Below are 21,150 nucleotides of genomic sequence, written 5' to 3'. Positions count from 1 at the left end.
ACCTACTAAAGGACATCTTAGTTGCATTCAGGTTTTGAATGAACTTTGGGTGAATATATAAGTTTTCATCAATTCAGTTGGGTAAAGGCAGCTTGATTGTTGGATCTTAAGGTAAGATTATGTTTAGTTTTATAAGAAACTGTGAAACTGTTTTCCAAAGTGGCTGATCCACTCTGCATTTCCACCAGTAATGAGAATGAGAGTTGCTGTTGCTCCACAGCCTCACCAGCATTTGGTGGTGTCAGTGTCTTGGATTTTAGCCATCCTAATAAGTGTTAGTGGCATATCTATCGTCGTTTTCATTTGCAATTCTCTTACACGGTGTTGAACATCTTTCCCCATGTTTATTTGTCATCTGCATATCTTCTTCGGCCAGTTATCTGTGCAGATCTTCTGCCCGTTTTTGTTTGTTTGCATGTTTGTTTGTGTTTGACTTTTTAAAGAGAGCTTTTTTTATTATTGAGTTGTAATAGTGCTTGTACAGTGTGGATAACAGTTCTCTACCAGATATGTCTTTTGCAAATATTTTCTCCCAATCTGTGCACTGTCTTCTCATTCTTTTGACAAATGACTTTAATAATCTGCCGGGAGCAGTGGCTCATGTCTGTAATTCCAGCACTTTGGGAGGCTGAGGTGGGCAGATCACCTGAGGTCGGGAGTTCGAGACCAGTCTGACCAACATGGAGAAACCTCATCTCAACTAAAAATACAAAATTTGCTGGGCATGGAGGTGCATGCCTGTAATCCCAGCTACTTGAGAGGCTGAGACAGGAGAATCGGTTGAACCGGGAGGTGGAGGTTGCAGTGAGGCGAAATCGCGCCACTGTATTCCAGCCTGGGCAACAAGAGCAAAACTCCATCGCAAAAAAAAAAAAAAAAAAAAAAAAAAAAAAAAAAAAAAAAAAAAAAATCTACTTTTTAATTAAAAACAAGTTGCTTTAGTGAGAAATGCATGATAATGATAGTGTCTGAGGAATTGCTCAGTGATCGAAAGGAACATTGTATTGTATTAGATAAATGATATGGTAAAAATAAAGCAAAGCAAAATTAAAACAAGCAAATAAAATTTTGACAATTTTTAGTATTATGAAAATTCCACAGTTATCTATCTCTCTCTCTCTCTCTCTCTCTCTCTCTCTAATTTGCATTGGTTAGGAGCTACTCCAAAATATATGGAGGCAAAAGGCAAAAGAGGAAATTGAAAAGAAAGGAAGCGTAAGAACAAGAGGATAGGTGGTATGGAAGGACTTTGTCAAAAATAACTTTCCACCACCCTCACTTTCTATTTTTACAGATGTTGGTGCTGCTGCTAGTGAGCCTGGAGAAACAGATTAACAGGGATTCCCCAAGGCTATTTTTTTTACTTTTAATTTTTACATTTAACTGCATGGATTTGTTTTGTTTTTATGTTAAGGCAACCTGATTGCAGTGTGAATTAATGCTTTTTATTTTGACAAGAACGGAAAAGCAAGATGTATTCCTTGTGTAACTTTCATAAGTGTCTCCGGTTTATATATTTTCATTCTGGTTTCAACAAACTTCAGATGTTCTGATCTATGCAAAATGACAATTCTTTTCCTCACTCACAAGATATATTTACATTAAAGAAAAACATGCTTTCTAAACCATATCTACTTCAAAAATTATTTTTAAAATAGTACTTTTACATGCTATATTATATATCATATCTTATGTACTTAAAAATCATTTTGTAATGATTGAGTATTTGCAAATTAAAATATCAAAGCTCTGGCAGTATTGCTCATTTGGAGAAGAGGAAGACTCACAATTCTGCATAAGTGATTGTCTTCTCTATTTTTTTTTTTTTTTTTTTTTGGTACAGCAGAAAGGCCCTTTCCCCTATCCTATCTGCCTCCGCCAGGGGCCAGAGCAGCCTCAGATTTCCCTCCAGGGCCCTTTGTGGGCCAGCACTCAGGCTGCCCTCTCTGCATGATTAGTGCCGCACAAGGTATAGCATTCACTCCATGCTTCTGGATTCCTGGATGGGACCCACACTTCACTGGCTGTCCCTACAGCAGAAACTTATCCAAATTATACTGGTTCCCTGCTTAGCATGAAATTAGTTTGAAATACAGAGGCTAAGAGGCAGCCCCTCCTGATGGCCTCAAGCTTGCTTACTGATACGTAACCTCTTCATATCCCAAGACAAAGTCAGATTGAGTGTCTCCAACCCCAGCAGCAATCTCTTCCCTCACTGTTCCCTCCACTTAACAACTGCTTTGGAGAAGTGAGAATATTTTAGCTCAAACAACAAGTTTTTACTTTTATGTCTAGATAATCTAAAATTTGTTCATGCAGCATTTTACATATAGTTGCTTCAAATGTATTTCTGTGTTTTTATGATGAAATTGTACCTTCCCAGCAAAACAACACAATAGAGAACAATTGCACTGTATATTTGATGGTAACACTAGAGCCCAAGGGAGGGTCCATTCCATGGAGAGGTAAAGGCAATGATTTTGGTAAGACTTGGTAAGGGGCTGCAATGAAACGTTTATTGGGCTCTCTAAAATAGTTGTGTTCCTGGACAACTGTGTATAAACAATCTATGAAAAATAACGGATGTTTTATAGACTTTACCAGAAATTTGATATTTAAACAATTCTAAATATTGACTACATTGGAACAATAAAATGGCAATTTTATGTGCCTCATCCTAATAACAGTAAATGTTCAATAAAAGGTAACTTTAAAATAGGCTAAGCATTTCAAGGGTATTATCTCATTTAATTCTCACAGCAGCCCATTCAGGTAATTACTTTTTTAAATCCCCACTTTTCAGATGAGACAGTTGAGGCTCAGGAAGATAAAGAGATGAGTTCAGTATTAAATAGCTGGTTAGGAAGCAAGCTACTATTGAAACTCGGTTATTTTTGACTTTAGTCTTTTTATTCAAGGCACACAATTATTTAAAAAGCACATTCTAAAATAAGACGCTTTGAAAGAAAAAAACAGACTGAAAAATAATTTCCTAGATGGTAAATCACGAGACATATACCAAATATTACCCATCAATGCACAACACAGGAGTAGATCAAGATACCGCAAGTGCATTCAATCCCAGCTAAAGCATAGAGCTATTTGTATCCTTAGAGTTATGTTTATCACAGCATTCTTTGTTGTAATGAAAGAACAGAAACAACCTAAATGATAAGCAGGGGTTTAATATTTTTAAGTAAATCCATATGAGCCATTATGCAGCCATTAAGAATATATGCTTTTTTGGCCGGGCGCGGTGGCTCAAGCCTGTAATCCCAGCACTTTGGGAGGCCGAGACGGGCGGATCACGAGGTCAGGAGATCGAGACCATCCTGGCTAACACGGTGAAACCCCGTCTCTACTAAAAAATACAAAAAAAACCAGCCGGGCGACGAGGCGGGCGCCTGTAGTCCCAGCTACTCGGGAGGCTGAGACAGGAGAATGGCGTCAACCCGGGAGGCGGAGCTTGCAGTGAGCTGAGAGCCGGCCATTGCACTCCAGCCTGGGCGGCAGAGCAAGACTCCGTCTCAAAAAATAAAAAAAAAAAAAAAAAAAAAAAAAAAGAATATATGCTTTTTAAATAAATACCCCACAAAAGCAAAGCCACATGTAAGCATGCAACCTCACATCTCACATAGACTATGGGCAGAGGTGTCCCATTCTCCTGGGAAGGGAGAAAGAGAAGTAGAAAAAAGAAAGGCTAAAAGGTGTCTCAAAAGGGGAAAGGGAATTAATAGCTTCTGACCACCTACCCAATACCTATTTTTTATCTATCTATTTTTTGCTTTTTAGCAAATAAGCTCTCCATAGTTTTCTAATTTTTCAGTGAAAATATATATACCTATACACATAAATTCACTGAATTATAAAATTAAAATTATATACATATATATAATTTTATAGGAAAAAAGAACAAATCTTTTTAAAATTGCAGTTACATGCAATTAAAGCATACTGATGGTGAGACATATTAAATCATCCATAAGAAATACACAGGCTCTCATAGGTATGAAAGCAATGGCTCCTTCTATGTCACTTTGTCTCCATGAATATGCTTCAGTAGTTAAAAACTGCTTCATGTTCAAGTTTGGCTTAGCCTTAGAGGAGAGACTTAGAAGGGGATTATACTTTTAGATCAGAAGAGAATGAATTTTTTCCCCAGAACAAATGATTTCTAAAACCCTTAGAAATTGCGCATTACTCATCCTTTTTCCATCTTCTTTCCACTATACATTTTATGTGGGTATCCCTGTGGCAGTTAATAGAAAAATTCAAACCACAAAAGGAAAGAAAGAAAGAAGGAAAAAGACCTGGGGTATCAGAATTAAAGAGAGATGTGAATTGGCCCATTAGAGAAAACTGAGATCTACAGAGATGTGGCTTATGTTTACTTTCCCTCCCTACTAACATGGACTTTCATAAAAAGGAAAGCTCTGTCTCTTTTCTTTTTCCCTCTCTAACAATGAAGCCACACTGAGACAGATTAGAGTGCTAATCAGCTTCTGGAAAAGCAGATCAACCAAAAAAGCCTACATTGCAGGCTTTCTGGTTCATTTTCCCTTCATTGTTTTAGTAGCCTGAGTTTATGGGAAATCAAACTTTGTCAACTTAAGCTGCTGCTCCTGGCTGAATTTTGGAGTAGTCAGCAAGGTTCCTATAACAAACAAATGACCACACACAACTGTGAGGGCACAGGCATGCGCATGTGTGCACATGCACGCGCACGCGCGCACACACACACACACACACACACACACACCCACGAGTATTAATCAGAGCACTCAGTTGCTGAGATCCCAGCAAGAAAGAAATGGAGTATGGTCATTAAAATTCCTAAACTAATATTTTGAATATGGCATAAAATGAATGACTGCTAACAGAGAAGGGATGGAAGGACCTCTTTTGCTTAAGAAAATTAATTAATTAAAGGGTTAAGACAGATTGGTTACAAAATCACAAGGAAAGGTCACTCGTAACAGAGTCATTATACTTAGGGTAAACAGTCATCAGCTACCCTGCAAAATAAGTGGCAGGGCTGCTGTATATAAATACAAATTATTTGCAGAACCATCAGCTATCCTTGCTTCATTTTGCTACTGGGGATACATGGAAGCTGGCATTGTATGTTCCTGTGTGTATTTATGTATTTGAGCATCTCATTATAAATTATTATCTTCACATTAAAGAAAATAGCCAGCTCGCAGGCACACCACCAACAAAGGAGGGCTTTATATATCACACGGTTGAATGAATTTTGTTTTATCTTGCTTTGTTTTGGTTTTTTCTTCAGAATTTGGAAAGATATGACGGTTCTTAGGAGTCAGGACTTTTTCTTTCTTTCTTTCTTTCTTTCTTTTTTTTTTTTTTTTTTGAGATGGAGTCTCGCTCTGTTGCCCAGGCTGGAGCGTAGTGGCCGGATCTCAGCTCACAGCAAGCTCCGCCTCCCGGGTTTACGCCATTCTCCTGCCTCAGCCTCCCTCCCGAGTAGCTGGGACTACAGGCGCCTGCCACCTCGCCCGGCTAGTTTTTTATATTTTTTTAGTAGAGACGGGGTTTCACCGTGTTAGCCAGGATGGTCTCGATCTCCTGACCTCGTGATCCGCCCGTCTCGGCCTCCCAAAGTGCTAGGATTACAGGCTTGAGCCATCGCGCCTGGCCTTTTTTTTTTTTTTTTTTTTTAAATATGGTTAGTCAGATAAGGTTTCTAGGTGAAACTTCCATCAAAAGTCCAGGGAACCTAGTGTTCTAATGCTTCCCCACTAACTCCTTCTGAAACCACAACTGCTCAAAGCCTTCTCAATCAAGATATGGGGAATCTGCCCTTCAAAGAAAAGGTAATTACAGCAGATCTCAGGAGAGTTCTGCAAGCAGAGTTTCCTAAGATACAACTGTGGTGGAACTGGCTATGAAATATATTAATGCAGATACTGTGGTTTTATAATCCCCACCAATGACCACAAATTATAGCTGTGTGATTCTGGAAAAGCCACATGCTGTGGAGTTAAATCCTGGAAAAATACATACTGGTTGTCTAATCTCCTTCCTAATTTTAAGACTCCTCATAAAAATCCTTGCCCTATCCTTCTTCTCCTAGAAGACTCTCAGGGAGCAAAAATACTTGAGAGGTGTTTGTACTTAAATCCTATGTAGGGAGCTCCAGAAATAATTTTTTGGCTGTTAATTAATGAATTTAATGTCGATAAGCCTACTTAATGTACACTCCAGTAAACTAGTGACATAAAAAGAAACATGGTCCTACCATCAAGGGGTTTACAGTAGCAGTGGGACAGAAAAGTGATGAAATATAGTCAACACAATGGAGCTAAAAAAATAACTGCAAGAGCAGAATCTCAGAAGGCAGAACTCACTGAGAAGAGCATGGAAGCGGGTAGGGAGAATACTTGGTAATAAGGACAGAAAACTGTTTCACCACGCTGGCCTTCAGCGTAAAGTCCTCTGAAAGCTGGCAGTCTCCGCAAGTGTACAAATACAGATGTTTGCTCGTTTGTAACTCCTGAACCGGAGAGCCACTAGCTCAGAGGCATCATCATGGGCAAGCCCCCTGCAGTTTTCAGAGCTGGTGCCTTATGAATAATGGAAGCTTTCAAGAATGATTTTGGTTTAAGAACAAGGATAAGTCCTTTTTTTAGGGTTGGTATGTCAGCACTCTGCCCTGGTAAATTATCTGCAGACAGCATAGTCTATCAAAATGAACTCACTGCTGTTCATTTTTCCTGCCTGCCACGCTGTTTATTAACTACCATCCATTGTTTTAAAAACATTTCTAGAATCAAAGGTAAGAGCAAAAAGAAAAACAAAAGGGTGATAGGAGATAAATGCACTGCAAATGCTGGTCGTATGTGCTGGTAAGATAGGAAAAATATCTCATGGAGAAAAACAAAAGCCAAATTTTTCGTAATAGCAATATTCACAGGCTTGCATGCTTCCAGGAAGCTTAGGAAAGCACAGTGTTTGGGGACGTTGACAGCTATACCCTGGGGATGTTCTCATGGGGAAAGGTTGTGTCAAGCAGATTAGTCAATCTGATGCCCCATTTACAAAGCACTGATGTTATGTGAATTTTTACCCCCTTCCATACACACTGGTAGAAGCATACTATAGTATTAATATAGTCTACAAATATATTATTATTTTTGAGAATTACATGATTTTTTTGATATATTTGAGTATATCCTGAAATTTTGTAAAAAACAAAGTAGAAAGCACTGTCTTGAGTAAAAATAACTTCACATCTGGCTGCTGATAGCTCCCCTGATACTATTTATTTGGCATCGAATCCTCCTTTCCTGAAGCAGCTCACAGCACTGCTGTCACCTGTGTTCTTACTGGAATCTTAAGTTGTTCTTTAACTTTGTCACTGGTGACAAAGCAAAGGTGTACGTTGCTGCCTTAGAGTCACAGTGATCTTTCTCCCCAGTTCCCAACACGTGTATATGCCTGTCTCCAGCACAACTTATGCTTGCTTCTTGGACAAAATGACACCTTAGCAAGACTCAGGAAAATGAAAATGTTAACTATCCCAGAGAAGCAAAGCACCATAATTCCAAGAAATGTAGACGAAGTTTTGTTCTAAGGACACCCCTGAAAAACACGCAAAGTGAGCTTGTCTCCTCTGCCTTCTGTAGAATCAGAAGCACCTTCAAGGTGAGCACTCCCCTCGCAGCAATGGTAAATTTTAGCTGGTTTGTGCCAACACAGTTGCAAGCTAAATGCTTAAGTGAGGATTAGACTCCAATTCAAACCACTTTCCAGGCACTGCCTCCTCACTTTATAATGTTATAGAATGATAACCAATAGCTGTGATTCAGAAACCAATCTGAGACCTGGGCCTCTGCAATTTAAAGCATCTTTGTCAATATTAATTTTCCCCATCCTAGTTTACATTTCTTTCACACCACAAAGGGATCTAAGTGTATGATTTACATGGACAGCATGATTGTGTTCAGGTCTAAATGCAAAGGAGATTACATGTGGATGATGAATTGGCATCCTTGTAAATGCAGAATATTTTAGCCATGACGAATGGCAAGATGGGAGAAGATATTCACTGAAACTAGGAAGCCCAGAAGTAAGGTATCAGCAACATTAATGAGCAGGACAGCCAAGCAAACCCCAGAAAAATAACGGGCCAAAGTTCGTCAGTTCCATGTATTTTCCAGATTAAAATCACCTGGGTAGCTTTTAAACTACCTGTGTCCTGGGCTCAGTCCTAGAGATTCTGATTCAATTGGTCTTGGGTGGGGCCACACATAAACTATTTTAAAATATTCCCCAGAAGATTTTAATATTTACAGGATTGACAGCCACTGAGTATAAAATGTATTTAGCATATTTCCAGGCTTAGGATCAATAGAACGGTAGCTAAAATATAATCAATGATCTATTAATTCTTTGATTTATTAAACAACTAGTTAATGAGTACCCACTATGTGGTAACTCTGGTGCTACAAGGCCAAGAAGTTGCAAACTAAACACTTACTCTCAAGGAGTCCAATAGTGAAACACAATGATATCTGAACAGACAGTTGTATCCAGGATGCCCCTTCCCCACCCCAAGCTATGGCAGAGGAAGGCACAAAGGCCAAGTTTTACCTGCTCCAACTCCCAAGTAAGGATAGCTAACATCCACAGAGTACTCTACAACTTGTAGAGTACACGAACCATCATTAACTTTACCAGATATTAATAGCAACTTCAACTATGAAAAACATTTTTGGCTGGGAGTGGCTCATACTTGTAATCCTAGTACTTTGGGAGGCCAAGGCAGATGGATCACCTGAGGTCAGGAGTTCAAGATCAGCCTGGGCAACATGGCGAAACCCCATTTCTATTAAAAACACAAAAATTAGCCGAGCATGGTGATGCACGCCTGTAATCCCAGCTACTTGGGAGGCTGAGGCAGAAGAATCACTTAAACCCAGGAGGCAGAGGTTGCAGTGAGTCGAGATCACACCACTGCACTCTGGCCTGCTTAATAGAGCGAGACTCTGTCTCAAAAAAAAAAAGAAAAAAAAAATTGAAAGCCAAAATATAATAGACATTGGCGTGGATGTGGTGAAAAGGAAATGTCTATACACTGCTTATGGGAATGTAAATTAGTACAACCTCTTGGGAAAACGCTATGGAGATTTTTTATTTTTTATTTTGTTTATTTATTTATTTATTTATTTATTTAGACAGAGTCTCGCACTGTCGCCCAGACTGGAGTCCAGTGGTGCGATCTCGCCTCACTGCAAGCTCGGCCTCCTGGATTCACGCCATTCACCTGCCTTAGCCTCCTGTGTAGTTGGGACTACAGGTGCCCACCACCACGCTTGGCTAATTTTTTTTTTATTTTATTTTTAGTAGAGACGGGGTTTCACCATGTTAGTCAGGATGGTCTGTATCTCCTGACTTCATGATCCGCCTGCCTCGGCCTCCCCAAGTGCTGGGATTACAGGCGTGAGCCACTGCGCCCAGCCAGTATGGAGATTTTTATAAAGAACTAAAAGTAGATTTATCATTCAATCCAGGAACCCACTACTGGGTATCCCAATTCACAATTGCAAAGATATGAAACCAACCTAAATACCCATCAACCATTGAGTGGATAAAGAAAATGTGGTATATATACACCATAGAATACTACTCAGCCATAAAAAAGAACAAAATAATGTCTTTTGCAGCAACTCGGATGGTGCTGGAAGCCATTATTTTAAGTGAAGTAACTCAGGAATGGAAAATCAATTACCATATGTTCTCACTTAATAAGCAGGAGCTAAGCTATGGGTACATAAAGGCATACAGAGTGACATAATAGACACTGGAAAGTCAGAAAAGGGAGGATGAAAGGGGGAGTAAGGGATAAAAAATGACATACTGGGTACCATGTACACTACTCAGGTGATGGGTGCACTAAAATCTCAGACTTCATCACTATACAATTCATCCATGTAATCAAAAACCACATGTACCCCCAAAACTATTGAAATTAAAAAATATTTACAAATAAAAAAAGAAAAGAAAAGAATTCTTGGAATACCCACTTACAAATGAGGAAACTGAGACTCAGAGGCATTTAGGTAGTTTATAGTTAGCTCTTTTCCCAGTTTGCTTTTACAGTCAGAAGACCTGAGTTTCAGTTATGTTTCTACCTCTTAGAATGTGCCTGGCGAGTCCTTAAAATATTTTATTTACTCTTCACTGTAACCTAATTGATTAAATTATTATTTTCCCTAATATAGAATATAGAAATAAACGTCCAAAGAGATATGGAAACTTGGTGAAGATAATATTCTCATATTTACAATTTTAAGTCCTCTAATTTAGTAGTCATGAAATACCTGGCTTCCTACCTGCAAAACGATAGTGGGTTAACCTGTCTGGGTCTACCAGTAGTCAACCAATAATGAGTTATAATGGATACATTTTTTTAAAAAATTCCTAGAAGAAATAGGAGTAGCAATGTTTTACCACTAGCATTCTAAAATATACAAGGACACCTGCTGTAAACAAGCCAAATAGTTTGGCCAGCAATTATTAGAAATATAGAATGTTAGAGCTGGGTTGAAAATCAGTCTGTCTAGTATGAAGTTTCTGTCTTAAAAATGAGAAGACCAAGATTCTATGAAACAAAATAATTTGCCCAAGATCACACAATTAGTGGCAGTGCTAAGTTTAGAACACAGGACATGCTCACACCTACTCTCAATATGCACAGAACGTACTATTTACTTTTCACAGCATTCATCAAAGTGATAATGTCACTTTTTACTGTTTTGATTGTCTGCAAAAGTTTGAGGGAAATTCAAGTAGGTGAAGCTATTTCAATTTGCATTTAGAATTTCTAACATTTCTAGAAAGTACTTTGAAACTTGAGAATTAAATTTAAGAACTGGTAGCCTGTAAACTCAAATTACCCCTATTATCATCTGATTGGAGCATATCTGAATGTTAACTATTCTTTACTGCCTCCTGAAAATCTGCAAAAGTGATCTTTGCAGTATGGTGCAGGAAGCTATCTATTCTTAAATACTGACTAATTGTTGAAAATCTCACTTTCCCTTTTCTCTAATTTTTGACTTGGCCTCAAGCCATCAGTTGGGCTTAGACTTTGGGACACAGCCCTTCACCAATCTTTTTCCTTCTTGTTTCCATTTACATCCTGACCAGTATCTCATGGGCACTCAGTTGCATAATCTTCTAAGGCAAACAACAAGATGGCTGCTAACTATTCCACGGAATCCTGTTCCCAGAAACAGCACAAAACTGAGATGAAATGCAGTGAAGAGCTACTCAAGTCCAAGACAGGAACATAGATTTGGTTAGACAATCTCAGAGCAGGCTTTTTCTTAACCCTAGTGCATCTTTCAGTGGACCAACACCAATACCTTCTGGCATCAAGAAGAGAAGAATGTGTGGAACATGCCACTAATGGAGGAAACTCACACTTAATGAGATTCTACTATTCATCTGGAGCTTCAAATATCTTCTTCCTTGCAACACGTCTATATGAGATATATATGTGAGGGAATAAGTTTTTGTGAATGCTGGGAAGTTGGAAACAGAGCTACTGTTCAGGAATTTCCTGAACTCTGATTTCCTCCAAAGATCAGGTATGACCTTGATGATGAGAAGTTTGGCATAAAGCCCTAAGAAAAGTTGTATCTTCATTCCCCTAAGAGGAAGCATCAACTGCAAAGACTGTTTTGAATATAATGCAAGGTTCAACTCTAAAGGGATAATGGAAAACAAAATAGTTGACTTCTCAGATATGGTAGGAAACTATTCTTCAAGGACAAAATTACTAGCAATTCTTGATGACCACTCTACTTCTGATAAATTTACGCTGTGGTTAAATACTATAAACTCAATCTAATCTTAAACTAGCATATATGTGTCCACTCCAGTCTAAAATGCGGAAGTACTAATAACCTCATTTACCAGATGATATGGTTTGGCTGTGTCCCTACCCAAATCTCATCTTGAATTGTAGCTCCCACAATCCCATGTGTCATGGGAAGGACTCACTGGGAGGTAACTGAATCATGGGGGTGGGTTTTTCCCATTGCTGTTCTCATTACAGTGAATAAGTCTCACAAGATCTGATTTTTTTTTTTTTTTTTTTGAGATAAGAGTCTTGCTCTGTTGCCAAGGCTTGGATGCAGTGACACAGTCTCAGTTTACTGCAACCTCCGCCTCCCAGGTTCAAGCGATTCTCCTGCCTCAGCCTCCTGAGTAGCTGGGAATTACAGGTGCCCACCACCATGCTCAGCTTTTTTTTTTTTTTTTTTTTTTTTTTTTTTTTTTTTTTTTTTTTGAGTAGTAGGACAGGGTTTCACCATGTTGGCTAGAGTGGTTTTGAACTCCTGATCTCAAGTGATCCGCCCTCGTCGGCCTCCCAAAGTGCTAGAATTAAAGGCATGAGTCACCGTGCCTGGCCAATCTGATGGTTTTATAGAGGACAGTTCCCTTGCACATGCTCTCTTGCCTGCTGCCATGTAAGACATGCCTTTGCTTCTCCTTCACCTTCTGCCATCATTGTGAAGCCTCCCCAACCATGTGGAACTGTGAGTTCATTAAACCTCTTTTTCTTTATAAATTACCCAGTCTCAGGCATTTCTTCATAGCAGTATGAAAATGGCCTAGGCTGGGCACAATGGCTCACACCTGTAATCCCAGCACTTTGGGAGGCCACGGCAGGTGGATCACCTGAGGTCAGGAGTTCATGACCAGACTGGCCAACATGGTGAAATCCTGTCTCTACTAAAAATATAAAAATTAGCTCAACATGGTGGCAGGCGCCTGTAATCCCCACTACTTGGGAGGCTGAGGCAGGAGAATTGCTTGACTTCGGGAGGCAGAGGTTGCAGTAAGCCAAGATCAAGCCACTACACACCAGCCTGAGCAACAGAGCAAGTCTCTTGTCTAAAATAAAAAAATTAAAAAAAAGGAAATGGTCTTATACCAGATGAGGAAAACGAGGTCCAGAGAGTGCATCATTAACCCTAGCTTGGACAGGTTAGGTATCCATCTCAACTCTATCTTCTTTACAAGGATAAATAATTCAGAAGAGAAGAGGACATAGAAACTAGGGCGGGCCTGGCAGGGACTGTCAAATTGTCAAATCAATGAAGAAAGCAGGCCCAGGAAGTAGAGAGAAAAGGAATCAAAATTCACGGCCCCAATCTGCTCTAGTGTACAGGCCTATTTCAGGAACTTAACACATCAAGTTGATGTTTGTCATTACACACCAGCTTGGTACTTGTACCTTGATCTTTGCCCTACTACAATGAGTCCAATAAGAAAAATGGCCTGAAGATATTTTCGGTCTGATGACATCCTGTAGAGTTTTATGTTCGAAGAGATGGGGAACATGGATGAATTAGTTCCCAAGAGCAGAAGTTGCAAACTGATGGACCTCAGGCTACCACGCTAGCTAGTAAAGCTAAGCTAATCAGGACCACCATGGATACAGCCATTGCAGATGCACCCTGCGTCCTATAGTCCAGACAGTAGCTGATCTCACTATTCCTTCCTCCTTCCCACATGCTTCCTGGTGACAGGAGGAGCGATTGTATCATGTGCTTAGACGGCCCAAAGAATAAGTAGGCAGCGACCCCATTTTAAGTAACAGTCTTGCCATTCTGCAGATTCTGTAAAACTACTCAAACAAATAAATAAAGTGGTTATTCTTAGCAGAGTCCACAAATTCCTATGTCATATCTGCATCAGAACATCAACCTCTGACCTCTGGGGAGCTGCCAAAATGGGAACTCAGAGGCCAGACCTCTGTTAATAGTGAAGCACTTGGTGTCAGCAAAACTGACTGCAGAGGTTACTGTAGGCTGGGACCTCCTGCTGCCTAGCAAAAGTATAGCCTCCATGTTGTAACATTAATTTGTTGAGTTTTGAAGAGACAGATTGTTGGGACTGTTTTTTCGTAACCCGAAAGAGAAAATGTCCCATGTAATGTAGAATGAAGAGAATAGTGTAAATTCTGACTCTTTTTTGAGGTTGGAAGTGATAAATTCCTAATTAGGAGAAGGGCAATACCAAATTTAAGAAAAATGAGCTAGGAAACTGACAGATAATGGCAAAATAAGAAAGAAAACTGACATCACAATAAATACCAATCAAGTTTCAAAGATTTCTGGACAACATTTTCCTTGCCCCAGCAAAGAGAATGTATTCATCAACCTGCAGGCATGGCTAATTCAAGTCTTTGATTATTTCAAAGGGTATATGTTTGGAATAATGCAAAGAGTATAAATTTCCCAATTAATTTGGTTGAGGGTTGGAGATGGGAAAGACAAACTTGTGAAGTCATCTTATTTCTTTCAAACTCAGATAGTTAAATTGAAGTTCACACTGGCCTGACTCAATGTTCTCATTTGAAAGGGGTGATGACGCAGGACATTCAAAGACAAATTCCTTACAAAAGTCTTTTTAAAGTTTTGGTCCCCAGAAGTGATGGCAGAAATAAATATACATTTCTGAAAGAAAACGCAGTCCTGTGCCTTTCAGGAATTGATTGCATCTCCTGCTTCTGCAAGCTAAGAAATCATAATCCTCTGCAATCACAGATTGTTTGAAGCCAATAAACCAAAGGTGATGACCTTGCTAATATATCCCAGCAGGAGAAAGAAATAAAGCCGTGCTGAGGAATAACTCTTCAGCACACCATTTCCCTTTAGAAGGAGGAGAAGAGTTGAAAGCGCCCAAGCCTGATTTATGGATGAGCAGTACTGTATTTCGGAAACTTCACCTGAAATAAGAAACAGGTTTTTCTAAAGTTCTCCAGTACTGTTGCGCTCATCCTCCTTGTCCTACGATATACAGAACAATGCCCCCTGAGCCATGGATACTCCCTTCAGTGTCACACATAGCTCTAGTGGCCTTTGGTCAAAGTTGAGCCAGGTCCATAGTGGGGTCCTGTGTCCTGTTTCCTAAAGTGAACTGTCAGGAGACAGCACAAGGTGCAGCCCTTGGAACTGGGAATTCAATGGGCCAGACGTTACATTTGTATTTGAACAAACGTACCTCCGCATTACCATTAGATTAGCTACAGCACTCATGAAGCATCATTACAGACATTCAGCATAGCAGTGTCAAGTTACATGCTGAAATTAGATTAGTATCTGTCACCTCCCTCAAGTGCAATTATAATAGATTAAAGCAAAACATGACATTTGAGTAAACCATCTTCTGTTAACCATTGATTACTTGTGCTACATAATATGGGACATGCTTTATATGAATTAAACCCACAGATAACACAGATAATATATGTTTTTTAAAATCTCCTCTCCTCATTACATTTAACCTGTTGCTTCTTGTTACTGAACATACTACTACTTAGTGCATACTACTATGCACTAAGGTCTGTACTTGGTCTTGGGTATGTAAAAATGAAGAAGGTAGCATATGTCCTTCAAAATGTTCCTGGTAAAGGTAAGAGATTAATAGAAAGTGCTTACAACTTAAATCAATACATTCAAAAGGAAAAGTATGTACAACAGAAAGAGCACATGAGCAGTAATTTATTCTCTGTGTGAGTCAGGCGCAGTGGTTCATGTCTGTAATCCCAGCACTTTGGGAGGCTGAGGCAGGCAGATCACCTGAGGTCAGGAGTTCAAGACCAACCTGGCCAACATGGTGAAACCCCATCTCAACTAAAAATACAGAAATTAGCTGGGTGTGGTGGCACATGCCTGTAATCCCAGCTACTCAGGAGACTGAAGCAGGAGAATTGCTTGAATCCGAGAGGTGGCGGTTGCAGTGAGCTTAAATCGTGCCACTGCACTCCAGCCTGGGTGACAAGAACAAAACTCCATCTGAAAAAAATAATAATAAAAATAATAATAAAAAAATTATTCTCTGTGTGGATACAGATGGCTAGGGAAGGGTTCCACAAAAGATGGTCCTGGGCTGGGACCCAGGTCCTGGGATGGTCAAAGCCTGGGCTCTGGAGCTAGACTGGGTTCAGATCTCTTCTTTACTGCTTAGTATCCTAATGATGCTGTTTGGGTTACCTCCCTATGCCTCAGTTTCCATGTCTACAAAAAGGGTATAATGATAGTACCAATCTCATAAAATTATTTTGGGAATTTGTTCAGTCAATACATATAAAGCACTTGAAGGCATGCCTGGCATATAGTAAAATGTCAGTATAAATGGCTATCAGTATTATTTTTTAGGCAAATTGAATAGAAGGGGAAAGGCATTTCCAGCAAAGACCAAAGAAGTACAAAATCCAAGATTTGTGTTTGTCTGTTATTGTTGTATTATTAATGTATGTTTATTAGATGACCTACACTCAACATCAGTGTCACCATAAGCCTACTAGATAAGTATACTTTTTCTGATGAGGAAACAAAGCAGAGAGACTTAAAAAAAATCTCCCACAGTCTCAGAGCTAGTAAATGGACAGAGCTGGGATTCCTGTCCAGACAGCCCAAGGTCAAAGCCCACGTGCTGACCCATGACATGGATGGCCTTCCAAGAGCACATGTTGCCTTGGCAGAACCTATAAGTAATTCATCATGGCTAGAACACACAACACCCTTCCTTTATTGAGAATTTTAGTAAGTGAAATGAACGATACCAAGGAATGCGGCTCCCAGTAGGAGAGGGATTGGAGAAGCCAAAGTAAGGTCAACTTAGACTCCAGAAAACTAAACTCTAAAAAATATAGTTTTAAACATAAAAGGAAAAGAAATTTTGGAATGCGCTTCAGAGTAAATAGTAGGGTGAAAAATGGTGACTAGCAAGAAAATCAGTATTACTTCAATCTCACATCTGAGCGACTCGCTCTGTGTTGACAATGGTATCACAGGGACTGCCAGTTGTGGTTAATCTGTAAGTCTTAGTTCTGGGAATAGAGAGCTGCCTGGAGAAAATCTCCCATAGAGAAGGCTTCTTAGTGTTCCCCAAAGGTGTGGAGGTGGGTTGTCACTCACAAATAACTCAGGGATGTGGGGGGAATTGACAAGTAGATCTAGTTGTTCCATATACATGCAGAAAAATAGCAGCTCCTTCTCCTAGAGAGTTGAGTGGATTTCTTAAGAGTAGCTTTTATAAAAGGCTTTTCTGATTCACTCCACCTGCTCTGACCAGTTCCCATTCACGGAGTTCCCTGGGGACAAGATATGTTCCAAGTTTTATAATACAAAAATTCACACTCCTCTGGGTAATATTTTTTTTAAAGTGTTCTTTAGGCTCTTAAATATGAATAGATCGGAGGTCCTACTGTTTCACTGTTTGTCCTCCTCCCACCTCTGGCTTCCCTTTCTTTCTCTATTTAGTCGAGACCTCTTATCTACCACTCAAGCCCATCAGCTCCCCCAACCTCTTGTCTTTCCTCCTGGAATCATAAACAAATGCCTTCTTGTGTGTTACATAAGGCTCACTGGAACAAAAGCACAGCCATGCTGACCCCAGAGTGTAGCCTTATCTGGATCTCAGCATTATTCAATGCAGTGCAAGCCAGCCCCTGAGCTGCCCCTCTCCTGTCTTCTCAGTGGCTCTTCCAAAATGTCAAGTCCCATCTCACGTCCATCTCCCACTCAACATACAACCAAATAGCAGGACACCCCTCAACCCACATCGCTCAGGAAAGCTGATATGTGGGAGTCCCTATCCTGGCCTCCTGGCCTCCTTGCTTGGTAAAAGGAAAGCTCCCCTCGGTCCACCCCTTGCCCTCCCTGATGTACTATGGCTGGATAATTCCTCCACCTGACCTTGGATTCCATACCTTCTCTACCACTCAATTCTCTAACAGTTCTCTATCAGTTCTATTCTCCACTAACTGTTCTATATTTTCAATCTCTTTTCACTGATTTCTCCCTGGAAAATGCAAACATGGCCAGGTCTGTTCTCATTTAAAGAAAGGAAAACGTTCCTTTTGTCTGTCACCTCCTTTCTGCAAACTCACGTCTCTTCCTTTTATTTGCCTTCACAGCTCCTTCTTGAGAGAGCTGTCTTCATATCCTGTCCCCATTCCCTGACTGCTCATCCACTAGTCAGAGGTGCTTAGTAGGCATCACCAGGATAGATAGATGCACCTTCTCAGCCCCCTGTAACCCAACTTTCCCTCCCCCACTTCTGTTGAGCCAATGTCTTCCGCATTGACAAATTTGGTGGCTATTTCACACATATTTTTCTGATGTTTAATGTTCTTCTCACTTGCTCCTCTGCCTAATTTTTCTTCCAACTTTCAAGCAGCAACTCCTCCAACTCCTCCTCAGACTTCTGTTTGTCTAGGAACTGGGGATCTTCTCAGTTTTTCTCTCATTTTCTTCTGCACACTCTCCCTAGGCTCCTATGAACACAGCTTCTACTGCTCAAGTTCATGCCTTCCAAATATGTCTTCGCATCAGTCCTTCTGCCTGGACTCCAAGGCCATGTACACTTTAGTTACCTGAAAATTTCCATTTGAGTTGTCTACCTCTACCTCAACCTCAATCTATTAAAAAATAATAAGCCAGGCACGGTGTCTCATGCTGTAATCCCAGCACTTTGGGGGGCCGAGGTGGGCGGATCATGAGGTCATGGCCATGGATCCTGGCTAACACAGTGAAACCCCATCTGTACTAGAAACACACAAAAAAGTTAGCCGGGCGTGGTACCAGGTGCCTATAGTCCCAGCTACTTGAGGAGCTGAGGCAGGAGAATGGTGTGAACCCAGGAGGTAGAGCTTGCAGTGAGCCAAGATCGTGCCACTGGACTTCAGCCTGGGCAACAGAGCGAGACTCCATCTCAAAAAAAAAAAAATAAAAAATAAAAGTAAGTAATTAATTAATATTCTTTTCACCTCATCCCCATCTCCCATTCTAAAACTGTCTTCCTCCATCTTCTCCTAGAAAATAATCTCACCATCCTCTGGAATGTCCAAGACAAAAGTGAGAAAGTCATTGCAGATATGTCTCTCTCTTTCACCTTCTTACTCACCGAACAACTGGTCCTGTTCATCTTTCCCTTACAAAATCTATTGAAATCACCCCTACCCTCTATATATTGAACTCCATTTTTCCACTCTCTGAAAAGGTTGGCCCCTTCTCATCTCTTACTTCTCACTTCATTGACTACTTTGTTCATGGTCACCAATTTTGTTCTTTGCCAGGTGAATCCACAACATGACACCAAGGTAATTTTTTTGGGGAAATTCATATCTCATCAACCGTTTTACTTGCCCCAGACCTTTCAAAGATGCATTACTTCCTCTGGGATAAATGTCAGAATACTTAGCAAAGAACTGACCCATTGCACACACAGACTGTATTGTGATTTGGTGCAATTTCCTCAATATGCCATGCTGCCGGCACCTAGAGGTGCCTGAAATTTGGGAGGTACTCACTAAATAATCAGCCTCCCTTACTAGTCTAATTTCTACTCCTTCTTTGAGATTCAGTTCAGGTCTCCTCCTCCAGGAAGCTCTTCCTTCCCCATCCAGAGAACCTATGGTACTTCTACTATGGCACTTGACATACATACTAATATAATCTCTCATTTATCTATCTGTCTCCCTAACAGACTGCAAATTACTTAAGGACAACAATCTGATCTTATTTATATCTGGATTTACACCAGTTAGCATGGGTCCATGTATGTAGGTATTTACACACTCAATTAATTTGCCACATCTCACTTGAATACCTTTGTGCTAGGCAATTTCCTGGACACCGAAAATAAGACAGACAAGGTCTCTGCCCTCAGGGAGTTTATATTTTAATGGTGGCATCAGGCAATAGACAAGTAATAAATAAAATCATTCTAGATCATGACACATATAGTGAATGAAAAATACAAAGAGCTATGGTAGAAAGAAGCAAGAGCCTTTTTTTTTGGAGATGGAGTCTCACTGAGTCACTCAGGCTGACGTACAGTGATGTGATCTTGGCTCACTGCAATCTCTGCCTCCAGGGTTCAAGCAATTCTCCTGCCTCAACCTCCTGAGTGGCTGGGATTATAGGCTCCAGCCACCACACTCAGCTAATTTTTAGTAGAGACAAAGATTCACCATGTTGGCCAGGCTGGTCTCGAACTCCTGGCCTCAAGTGATCCACCCGCCTCGGCCTCCCAAAATGCTGGGATTACAGGAGTGAGCCACCATGTCCAGCCAAGTCTACCTTTAACAATATAGATACGAATGGCTTCTTAAAAAGAAGTTGGTATTTGGACTATGACCTGAAAATTATGGAGGATCTAGTCATGCTGAAGGAATAAAGAGACTTTGTCTTCCTAGAAGGTATGAAATTGTGTTCTGAGGATCTTCTGACTTTCTTTGTGCCCAATACAGGACACTATACTCAAATAGCACTTAATTTCCATTGTTTGATTGCTTATTAATAAGTTTAAATTTTAACATAGAAGGATAATCCAAAAGAGTGAACATAACAGGAAAGCCTTCTGAGGAACTGTGAGGATGTGGAAGGTAACTGGATGGTGGTGATCTGTATCGCAAGGGACTTCACAGATGTAGAATTTTACCATGTGATGTTCATATCAATGTACTAAAATGGGAATTAATATTCTAAATACTTCCAGGAATATATAACCAGGTTTGATAGCAGAATGTCAGTTGCTTTGTTTTCTCTATAAAATTTTTTGCCTTTGCTTTATCAGCTTATATTGGCAAAGTTATTAGGACCTCAGGACAGTGTTGCTTTACTGTGTATTTCATCTATTATTTGCTAAAAGGAGAAGTGGGGAACTCAGCAGGGTGTCAATCACTGAGGCAAACAAGGAGAGCAGGGGTGCAAGCTGAGACCAGACTCTCACAGACAGTCTCACAGATCTCAGGAAGGTCTACAGCATCTTTTGGATGAATACATGTAGATCCTTGTAGAACCAGCTTTCATGTGGTGAGTTCTAACATTTTGTTAAAATCAAGGGGACTGAACAGGAATGCCTAGAGTTCTATGGAAATAACAGATTCCTGACTTGAATCGCTGGGCTTTTCCCACTTGGCACTGGTTATGCTCTTCTTCTCTGACTGCAATGTCATGGAATTTCACGAGGTCATGTAGCACATTATTCAGAACTGTATCGCCTACACATAAGACAGTAGGTTAAAAATTTAGGATAGAAACAAGTATATGATGTAGGCCTGGCTTTCAGTGACACTAAATCATTTCGTAACATACTGCT

At 40.1% G+C, this 21,150-nt stretch overlaps 1 protein-coding gene across 3 annotated transcripts in view; it reads right to left on the bottom strand.

Moving 5' to 3' along the window:
• SORCS1 (sortilin related VPS10 domain containing receptor 1) overlaps positions 1–21,150 on the bottom strand; it is a 596,232-nt gene that overhangs the window by 357,627 nt on the left and 217,455 nt on the right. The gene's annotated exons all lie outside the window — the stretch shown is intronic.

Source organism: Rhinopithecus roxellana, chromosome 11 (genome assembly GCF_007565055.1).
Source record: "Rhinopithecus roxellana isolate Shanxi Qingling chromosome 11, ASM756505v1, whole genome shotgun sequence".
NCBI classification, from domain to species: Eukaryota; Metazoa; Chordata; class Mammalia; order Primates; family Cercopithecidae; genus Rhinopithecus; species Rhinopithecus roxellana.
The sequence above is the reverse complement of the archived record's forward strand: the minus strand, read 5'-3'. Positions and strand labels throughout refer to the sequence as shown.